We start from the raw sequence: 10,785 nt of genomic DNA, 5'->3' as shown, positions 1-10,785 counted from the left end.
AGCGCTCCTTTTTGAGCCTCTGCTTTGATTTCCCGAGATCTTTAGAGTAAATAAATAGTGTTAATAGGCATGATTGTCCAAGGTCATTTTCGCGGGTGGATAAATTACCAAAAATTGTACTCAAGTAAGAATGGTGCTACTTAAAAGTATTTTGTACTCAAGTGGGTTAGAGTAAAAAAATAAAAGTAAAGAGTCAAGTAAAGAGTACCTCTAATGAAATTACTCAAATAAGAGTAAAAAAGCATTTGGTAAAAAGGCTACTCTAATATGGAGTAACAGATCAATTTGTCATGTTATATTTAAAAATTGTCTCAGCAGATCGATAAAAGTATAGTGGGGATTGTTTCTTTTTCTTTTAGACAAAATTGAAAATAATTCACATAACATAATTACAAACTAAAGTCAGACAACCAAAATATTTTTAAAATCAATTTCTTTCACTATAAAACTTGTGACACTAAACCTTACATTAGGCAATGTGTTTATATGTTGAAATAGGCTAAAGAAGGTCCAATAACAACATTCACAGTAATCCCCTGACTGTGACCCAAAGGGCTCAACACATAGAAAACAACAATAGAAAAACAAAGCTTGTGTACAAACAGGATGTCTCACTTTAACAAAAGCTCCAGGTGTGTGTCTGTACCGGTCCAGTTTTGGTTAAAGCAAACTTGATCTTCATTTAGTAAAGTAAAAGTAGTGATAATATTACACAAGTAAAATCAAAAAAGTATAGTGTAGTAAAACTACAACTAAAAGTCCAATCTTTCCAAGATGTTGCTGAAGTAAATGTTACTGAGTGAATGTATATCTAATTTAAAAAAAAAATAATTTTCGATCTTTATTTACTAATATTTAGCTCCTTGGATGGAGCAGCTTGTCAACAAATAAGCAATTTATTTTGGGGGCTCAATAAAGTCATTCTATTCTATTCTATTCTATTCTATTCTATTACTGACAGAAATGGACCAGAGTTCTGTTCACTTTAACTGTGCTATAAACAAATCCCGAATTGTTCAGTTTATGTCTGTCACTTATCAGCAATATGATCAAAGTCCAGTCCAAGTTTTGTGTTTGTCACTGAATCTGATTTCAGTTTCACAGAAGTACATCTTAGCTGCTTGTCTTATTATTTCTAACATGTTGCATATCTCACTGACTGTAGGCAGGCGTTGGGTGGAGAAATAAAGCATTTCTCCTTTTGGGTCAAGGCTTCTTCATTTACAAACATGTAAAGAACCAAACTGGATCCTCGTCTCAGTTCCTCTGGAAGATGGCAGATGAGGGAAATGATTTCCTGGAACGGGACTCGGCTGTGACATCTTTTGTGATTTAAACAGAACATGTCCACAGGGACTCTGTTGAAAACCTGAATACAATCTGTGACCAACAAACCTCTAAAGAACAAAACGATTACCAAGAAACCAAACTGCATTCCACAGATCTAAACCAGTCCTCAGGCGAAGGCAGGGTAGCCTTACCCTAACCCCTAACCCGAAGCCACATCAGGGACCCAGAAGGTTCCCAGTGCTGGGTCACTGGTTTCAATGGTGTGACTAAAAACTGAATTATTGTTCTTGATCTATGTCAAAGAGCTGCATATCTGATTGGTTTGTATAAAGCTAAATATACTACTGGATCAGAGTTTCACATTAATTCCCCCAACTCTGTCCACCATAAAGTGATGTTCAAACTAAAATGCTGCCATTTCAGGAATTGCCCTCATATTGTGCTATATTTGAATATCATGAGCAAATGTGTAATTTGGGGTTTTCTTTCTAGATCCAGGAGATTTCAAAATAGGTTTTTCCTCATAGCTTCCTGGCAGTTATTTAAAAACAGCACATCAAAGTCCTAAGAAAAAAAAACCCACAGTAAGTGTTGCATTGGGTCATCAGTTAGTGTTCATGTCTGGTTCTTAATGTCTGATGTAGAACATTACTGCAACTGATGGATGAATGGACAGACACTTATGTAATTTTTTTGCACATCATAGATCAATCAATCAAATTTTATTTGTATAGCACATTTCAGCAGCAAGACATTTCAAAGTGCTTTACATCATTACAAACACAGAATCACAATGCAACATAGAATCAATCATTAAGTCAAGTTCCATCAATAAATTTGTAATTGATTACATTTCAAATACAATTCTAAACAGGTGGGTTTTCAGTTGAGATTTAAAAGAAGTCAGTGTTTCAGCTGTTTTACAGTTTTCTGGAAGTTTGTTCCAAATTTGTGGTGCATAGATGCTGAAAGCTGCTTCTCCTCGTTTGGTTCTGGTTCTGGGGATGCAGAGCAGACCAGAACCGGAAGACCTGAGAGGTCTGGAAGGTTGATACAATAAAAGCATATCTTTAATGTATTGTGGTGCTAAGCCGTTCAGTGATTTATAAACTAACAACAGTATTTTAAAGTCTATTCTTTGAGCTACAGGGAGCCAGTGGAGGGACTTTAAAAGATGCGACAAAGCATATTTGAAATCTGAAAAAGCAAACTGTATGCAGAAAGAGCCCAGTCCAAAGCGACGGTGACCAACTGGACCTTCATACAGCACCAGGAGTTCCTTTAGTGACGTACCTGGAACTTCCTGCTGCTAGGCTGACATGAGAAGCAGCACAGTGGTGGAAATATCTTGGAAATATCAAAGCAAGACAACAAGAAGAACGTAGAAATACAATTGACTTTATTCAACACATCGGAATCAGCCTTGTGGGAAACTAGTGAAATTAGGAAGTTCAGAATACTTGAATATGATCCAGTTTATTAAAAATCAAATGAAACCTGGAATAGTTTTAATAATCAGACATGACGTCAATGTTTAATAAGGCCACAGACAAAACGGCTTCAAATAAATGGATGGTTGCCAGTTTTATTTTTAGCGGGCTGACAGGTTTAGCAGGTTGTTGAACCTCCTGTGTTTTCCTCAGTGACATGCTGGGGCCTGACGTCAGCGTGACAGGGGCCACTCCTCATTCCTCAGCAGGTGGAGGTGATTTCCTCCACCTGAACCTAGGAGCAGCTCAACAACCAGGAAGCTTCACAGCTTCAGCTGCAGTCGCTCCACTCAGACCTGTTTGTTCCGCTGCGGTCAAAGATCGCCGCTGTCTCGCAGTGGCGTTATTAATATCGCTGTGTTTTATGGCATAATGAGGGCAGCAGGAGAGCTTTAACAAAGTGAGAGGCTGTGACTGAAGAGCAGAAAGCATCATGGGGACCCAGGAGAAGACCTCTTCGCTCTGGGACAGAGTTGTTTCGTGCTGCTGTTGCTGCTGTAACTCCTGCAAGAAGGAGCAGGAGGAGAAACCTGACCAGAACAAAACGATCACAGTTTTGAGGAACCCAATGACCAGGGGTCCCGAAGATCCCCCTGAAAACAGACCTTTACCTTCACCTCCAAAGTCGGAGCGCTACATCGCCCTGTTTGATTACGCCGCTCGTACCGAGAACGACCTGACCTTTAACACCGGGGACCTCCTGGAGGTCCTGGACACCAGCGCCGGGGAGTGGTGGATCGCCAGAGCCGTGACCGGGATCTCAATCGACAAACGGGGATACATCCCGGCCAACTACGTGGCCCCTGTGGAGAGCATTGATGCTGAACCGTGAGTGTCCTCTCTGTACAGTAAGGAGTCATGGCTCCTCACTGGTTACTTCTGAGTTTCTGAACTGGTGGTGAGATTTAACGAACCTCCTGAGATCAGGTGTTCTACCAAATTATGTGACGATAATCTATTGTAACACCAGAGGGCGCTGTCAGGAAGCGGACCTGAAAACACACATGGTCACATATTTTAATCTGTATTTTGTACTTTATCAAAACATGTTTTGTTCCTTGTTTATTTTTAATTATCTATTTCGAAAATATAAGTCACACCTAGCTTCCCACTTATTACAAAGTAATACGCATCACAATATCAAATAAAACCTAAGGAAGCACAGTAACCATAGAAATATAGACTGGACAGACTGATCCGCAAGGCCAGCCACCTATCTGTTATAAATGTGATATCTCCTACTAATTAATATTTAACACCTGAATGAGTAGCTTGTCCCTATAACCTTGGGAATAAATATTATATTCTATAACCAAAGAAACCAGCTGGCATATTTAAAAAAAGAGTGAGAAGAAGCCTAGCTTGTTGTTCCTCATCCCTAAAACCTGGAACTTCAAAGCTAATGTAAATTATGTCATTATATTAGTTTATATATACAGCAGAGAAACAGGAAAGTCACTATATGGGTTTATTGAACTGAGATTCTAACCATTTTCCTTCATCTCCAATAAATGTTTTTATTTTATTGTGGAGTTTCAGCAACTACCAGGATATGCAACAATCTGTATTTCAGTCCAGATTCTTAGATACGTGGAAGGAGATTATACTTCCTGGAATATCAAAGGACTTTGTGTTTTCCACGGCTTGCTGAAAGTTGTACCAGGCCCTGAGCAAAACTTTATTTAGGGGCCCACTTCCAGTCGCTCCCATTCTGATTGAATAGACAGAAGCCTTCAGTACATGTGAAAATTTTAAAATGTATATTATCAGTGAATGTTTCAAAGACCGATAGTGTCACCCATAAACTGTAGATGAATTACAGGATGTGATTAGGTTAAATTTAACAGTTGGTGATGTATGCTAAATGAAAAACTGAGAAAACATATGAGCAAAGTGTAAACCATTTGACTGGCTTTAGTCGTTCGGTTTCAGTTTTGATCATGTGCCAGAGACATTTTAAATAATAATAAAAAAAAATTATTGCAGTTTGTAATGAATCACCATCGGCTTTTAATCACAAAGCATATATTGACAAATTAAGCAACGTTCTCAATTCAAAAATGCTTTTTGCAGATGAATTATTTGATGAATAGACATATGTGAGCAACAACAAAAACATTTATTTAAATGCTATTTAAAACAACTGTAATATTGGTGAAAAGTGCAGTTCTATCCATCCAGCTCTCAGGTGTTTCAGGAACCTCCAGTTGGTTCTTTTAATCATGTTGTTGTTTGTGGATCCAACCGGGAAGTTTTGATTTCCTGGTTATCTGTTCATACCAAGAGCCAAACAGGGTCTTACCAGAAACAAAGAAGGGAATTAATTGAGTTAAAATTTCTAATACATTTAGAATCTACGCAATTATATATTCAAAATTAACTCGTCAAGTCCTGACCCACATAAATAATTAGAAAGTTATTATTGAAAATGTAGTGTTATTATGGGCTTGGTGTTAAAATAAGAAGCATAATCTTAATAAGATGAGACTTTTTACTTTATGCACATAAAAAACAATCAGTAGGCTCCCAGATCAGAGCTGGCTCTAATGGTTCATTAGCTGGTCGAATGCTGGTGACCAGCACATCACCTCTTGATTCATAAGGCCATGCTAAATATTAAACTCTCCTCTGTTAAGTTGTTTTTAGACTTACGGTGGCCCAGAAGGGTCAACAAATGCAAAAGCCTCAGCGCAATAGCAAGAAGGGGGGAAAAAAGTGTAAACACAAGGCAATACTGCATCATTTAATACATTAGATGAACCTCAGAGTCAGAGAGATGCGTGTGGCTCCAGAGCCTAGAGCTAACAGGTAGATGAAAACTGTGATCCTGCCTCAGCTGAACTGAAGCTAAAAGAGAAACACCTTAATTATTAATTCACTGTTGAAGTAAATATGTGAAGGTAAAAAATGAAAGTTTTCTAAGGAACCAGCTACAGTTTCTGTGTCAGCACACATTACCATAAGAAAGAGATGTTGGCGTTTTCTCTTCAGAACAGGAGCAGGTCTACAGTTCTGGTCCTGTTCTACACATCAGAACCAGCTCTACTCTAGAACTGCCCATGAGCTACTGTATAGCCTTCATTCTAACTAATAAAATATATAGAAAAAGGTTTAGTTTTCGGTTGTTGTTTTTAAGGTATAGTCTAACTTCACTGTTAACAATAAGTCATGAAGTAATTTACAGTATTAAAATGACTCAGGAATTATGGTGACATTCAAACAATGTTAAAAGCTTTGTGTAACCTGTTAATAAAGGACAGGATACAGGAAGTAGGAAGTGGTAATAGTTCTAAAATATTAATTCTCTCAATATATTAAGTAGAAATCAGTGACTTTCATTTATGCCATATATTGTGGAAAATGACTGTAAATGTTATTTCTGTCATGCAACAACAGTATAAACCTATAAAATGTGATTGTGGGCCACATGTCTCTTTTCTTTCTGTGGTTCAGATGTTTGACTCCAGTTTGCCTTGAACAGAGTTGATCATTATCCCAAACCAGGAAGTTTTGATTTCCCGGTTATCTGTTCATACCAAGAGTCAAACACGCAAGAACAACAGCGCCTTAAAACCACTTTCCTGATAGTTCCTGGACATTGCACTCTTCAGTTACCAACAGTTCACAACTTGGCTTGAGAACAACTGTAATTTACTGTAGATGGTGTTTAATTCAGGTTTCAGTTCAAAGGCTATTTGTGTGAAGCTGTGTGATAAGAATCTGACTGCAGAGTGGGAAAGCTGCAGTCAGAAAGATGACTGGAAGTCCAACAAAGACGAGGGTTACACTGACCAGCAGGTCGGTCCAGCTTGTTTGTTGCCAAACTGTCAGCTGGTTTATCCTGACGTCTTCACAAGAATAAAATCAGTTTATTTATTCAATCCAGGCCATAGCTTTGCTCAGCACCAAACCTGATTTACAGGCTGGAAAAAAAGTGTTCCATGACTAAGAGACAATGAGGTATGCAACCATTGTGCTGTTTAGCACTGACTCATGGAATGCTAAGGACTAGTCAGCCTTTCTGCTGTTCAGTCAGGCAGAAGTTATGCCTTACCTACTGTGGTGATGAAATCTCCAACCGCACCGATACTCTGATCAGTTCATTTTGTTCCTGGGAGGCTTGTGCTAATTTATCAGGTTAAAGTTTTGGACATGCAGCTGTAGGAGCAGCAGGCCGGCAGCTGCGGCCTGGGTGTTCAATGGGGTCCAGTGAATGCATCATCACACCACTATACTGTATGTACAGTAGCATAGTTCATGTTGCAAGTTTTTTATTTGAAGTTGGGACATCAGCCATCATCTAAATAAGCTGGATTAGTTTGCCAACCAAACATCATAGTGACACCTTTAGTCATTACACTGGATGTTGCTCATCTTAGCAGTGTGAACAGTTGTCGATGCAAATATTTTTTGAGATGCTAATCAGGATCTCAAAAATGGTGATTAGCATTTTTTGCTAATTAAAAAAATGTCCATTACTTTTGGACAGCATCACTACTGTCCAAAAAGTAAAAGCCACAACCCCTTCCAGCTGCACAGCATCCAAAGCCAGAGGGAATAACTGTCCCAAACACAGAGGAGCTCAACCCTCAGGTCAGTCTGGTGTGTGGATCTGCTCTGAACTCCTGAATGGACTTTGTTTTTACATTCCTCTGAAGGGAGCAGTTATCTTTCTTGGTTTTACATGTTTTTCTTTCACCATTTTTTCCTTCCACTCAATCTTCCATCAAAATGTTTCAGTCCAAAATCAATGAAACACCAGCTTCTTTAGCAGTCATCTGTAGCTGCTTCTCCTGGAGGGCTCCACAGTCTCTAACATGACCATTACTCAGGATTTACATATTAAAAATATTTTACTGAATTAGTAGAAAATATATATATATATTTTGTCAGCTGCAAACCATAATCACCATAACTAACAACTTTATGATCTCACAACATAGTTCATGTCACATTGTGTCATGAATCTTAAGGAGTTTCACTTTTTTGAATTAAAATAATCAAGTTGTTGAACTTTTTTTCAATGATTTCAAATTCTTTGAAACTCGCCTCTATATGAAGGATTGATGTAAATTTTTTCACCAGCATGTTTGCAGCAAAGTTCTCACTGTTACTGAAGCAAAGAACATCAGATTATCACTAGAGGACAAGTTCCAGATGTTTTCATCAGAACCTAATGCATGTTCTTGTTCTATTCTGCTACTACAATCACCTGTAAATTAGTCCCATTGATTAGTGTAATGTTTCTTTTGTTTGTTTTCTGCATGTTCACTGATATGGACCGGTTTTCAGATTTAGTTTTCTACTGATGAACAGAACATGGTGTGTAATCTGTGGTTGTTCTGGAGAAACAGAAAACTTAGACATGGTTAATATTCGCCAACATAGTTCATGTTTATAAAGTGAAAAGGCAATTTTAAAGAGCACTTCACTGAAAAAGCTTGTTTTATCTAAACGACCTTAATTCCAACCGCCCAGCTGTCAGAGGAGATGTCTCCTTCCTGGTTCTTCCAGACGTTTCTTCCTATCAGGAGCGTTATTTCTCTCTACTGTTGCCTCAGGCTTGCTTGAGGGGAAAAAAGATCCCTCTGTCTATTTTCAATACTTAATCCTCATGGAGGTGAGGGATGCCGTCAGGCTGAAGAAGGAGTCCTATCGGGCCTTTTTGGCCTGTGGGACTCCGGAAGCAGCTGATGGGTACCGGCGGGCGAAGCGGCATGCAGCTCGGGCGGTTGCTGAGGCAAAAACTCGGGCGTGGGAGGAGTTTGGAGAGGCCATGGAGAAAGACTTCCGTACGGCTTCGGGGCGATTCTGGTCCACCATCCGGCGTCTCAGGGGGGGGAAGCGGTGCAGCACCAACACTGTTTATAGTGGGGATGGTGTGCTGCTGACCTCTACTCGGGACGTTGTGGGCCGGTGGGCAGAGTACTTCGAAGACCTCCTCAATCCCACCAACATGCCTTCCACTGAGGAAGCGGAGCCTGGGGACTCTGGGTTGGGCTCTCCAATCTCTGGGGGCGAGGTCGCCGAGGTGGTTAAAAAGCTCCTCGGTGGCAGGGCCCCGGGGGTGGATGAGATCCGCCCGGAGTTCCTTAAGGCTCTGGATGTTGTAGGGTTGTGTTGGTTGACGCGACTCTGCAATGTCGCATGGACATCGGGGGCAGTTCCCCTGGATTGGCAGACTGGGGTGGTGGTCCCCCTGTTCAAAAAGGGGGACCGGAGGGTGTGCTCCAATTATAGAGGGGTCACACTCTTAAGCCTCCCTGGCAAGGTCTATTCAGGGGTCCTGGAGAGGAGGGTCCGTCGGATAGTCGAACCTCGGATTCAGGAAGAGCAGTGTGGTTTTCGTCCTGGTCGTGGAACACTGGACCAGCTCTACACCCTCGGCAGGGTCCTGGAGGGTGCATGGGAGTTCGCCCAACCAGTCTACATGTGTTTTGTGTACTTGGAGAAGGCGTTCGACCGTGTCCCTCGGGGAGCCCTGTGGGGGGTCTCCGGGAGTATGGGGTACCGGGCCCTTTGATACGGGCTGTCAGGTCCCTGTATGACCGGTGTCAGAGTCTGGTCCGCATTGCCGGCAGTAAGTCGGGCTCGTTTCCGGTGAGAGTTGGACTCCGCCAGGGCTGCCCTTTGTCACCGATTCTGTTCATCACTTTCATGGACAGAATTTCTAGGCGCAGCCAAGGTGTTGAGGGGATCCGATTTGGTGGCCTTAGGATCTCATCTCTGCTTTTCGCAGACGATGTGGTCCTTTTGGCTTCATCAGATCGTGATCTGCAGCTCTCGCTGGAATGGTTCGCAGCCGAGTGTGAAGGGGCCGGGATGGGGATCAGTGCCTCCAAATCCGAGGCCATGGTCTTGAGCCGGAAAAGGGTAGAGTGCCTTCTCCGGGTCAGGGGGGGTGTCCTGCCCCAAGTGGAGGAGTTTAAGTATCTCGGGATCTTGTTCACGAATGGGGGAAGAAGGGAGCGGGAGATCGACAGGCGGATTGGCGCAGCGTCTGCTGTCAAGCGGGCGCTGTACCGGTCCGTCGTGGTGAAGAGAGAGCTGAGCCAAAAAGCGAAGCTCTCGATTTACCGGTCGATCTACGTTCCCACCCTCATCTATGGTCATGAGCTTTGGGTCATGACCGAAAGAACGAGATCGCGGATACAAGCGGCCGAAATGGGTTTTCTCCGTAGGGTGGCTGGGCTCTCCCTTAGAGATAGGGTGAGAAGCTCAGTCATCCGGGAGGGACTCAGAGTAGAGCCGCTGCTCCTTCACATCGAGAGGAGCCAGTTGAGGTGGCTCGGGCATCTGGTCAGGATGCCTCCTGGACGCCTCCCTGGTGAGGTGTTCCGGGCACGTCCCACCGGGAGGAGGCCCCGGGGAAGACCCAGGACACGCTGGAGGGACTATGTCTCTCGGCTGGCCTGGGAACGCCTCGGGATTCCCCCGGAGGAGCTAGAAGAAGTGGCTGGGGAGAGGGAAGTCTGGGCCTCCCTTTCAGGTTTTCTGTGAGAACAACAGGCTCTGCAAGGAACAACTGCGAAGTGACGCTCAGGGAAAAAGAACGAGCAAATAAAGACCCACACGTCATAGGCATCAAACCCGCCCACACAGCAGCCTTATGTCGTCACGTACGAAGTCACGTTGGTCAGCAGCCACTTTACTGCGCATGTCAGACTATCTATTTAACTATTTAAATGATTTACATTTGGGATTATTCAATAACTTACAAGCGGCAGCCACCACAGATCGCCTCTCTTCGCCCGGCACAACGTCCGCAGCCGTCAGGTTTTATTTTTAGCACATCGTGTGTGAAGCTCACACCGCCTCAACCCGGTGCTTTATTATTATTATTATTATTTTTGAAGGCTTAGTTTGTCAAATGCAGTCATGGAGGAAGCTACAGCTTCATTTTCCTCTGGCTGTGACCAGAATAGGGAAAAAAATGAACAACTATAAATTTATTTTATCCAGCAATCTGTCATATTTTACATTACAACGGGATTTTCCAGAAAGC

General features: G+C 42.2%; 1 protein-coding gene across 1 annotated transcript in view; it reads left to right on the top strand.

Moving 5' to 3' along the window:
• enpp1 (ectonucleotide pyrophosphatase/phosphodiesterase 1) overlaps positions 1-10,785 on the top strand; it is a gene marked incomplete at its 5' end in the record, with an annotated part of 381,118 nt that overhangs the window by 74,092 nt on the left and 296,241 nt on the right. The gene's annotated exons all lie outside the window — the stretch shown is intronic.

The sequence above is a fragment of the Xiphophorus hellerii genome, chromosome 15 (assembly GCF_003331165.1).
Source record: "Xiphophorus hellerii strain 12219 chromosome 15, Xiphophorus_hellerii-4.1, whole genome shotgun sequence".
Taxonomy (NCBI): Eukaryota; Metazoa; Chordata; class Actinopteri; order Cyprinodontiformes; family Poeciliidae; genus Xiphophorus; species Xiphophorus hellerii.
This window is presented reverse-complemented; position numbering and strand designations above follow the sequence as displayed.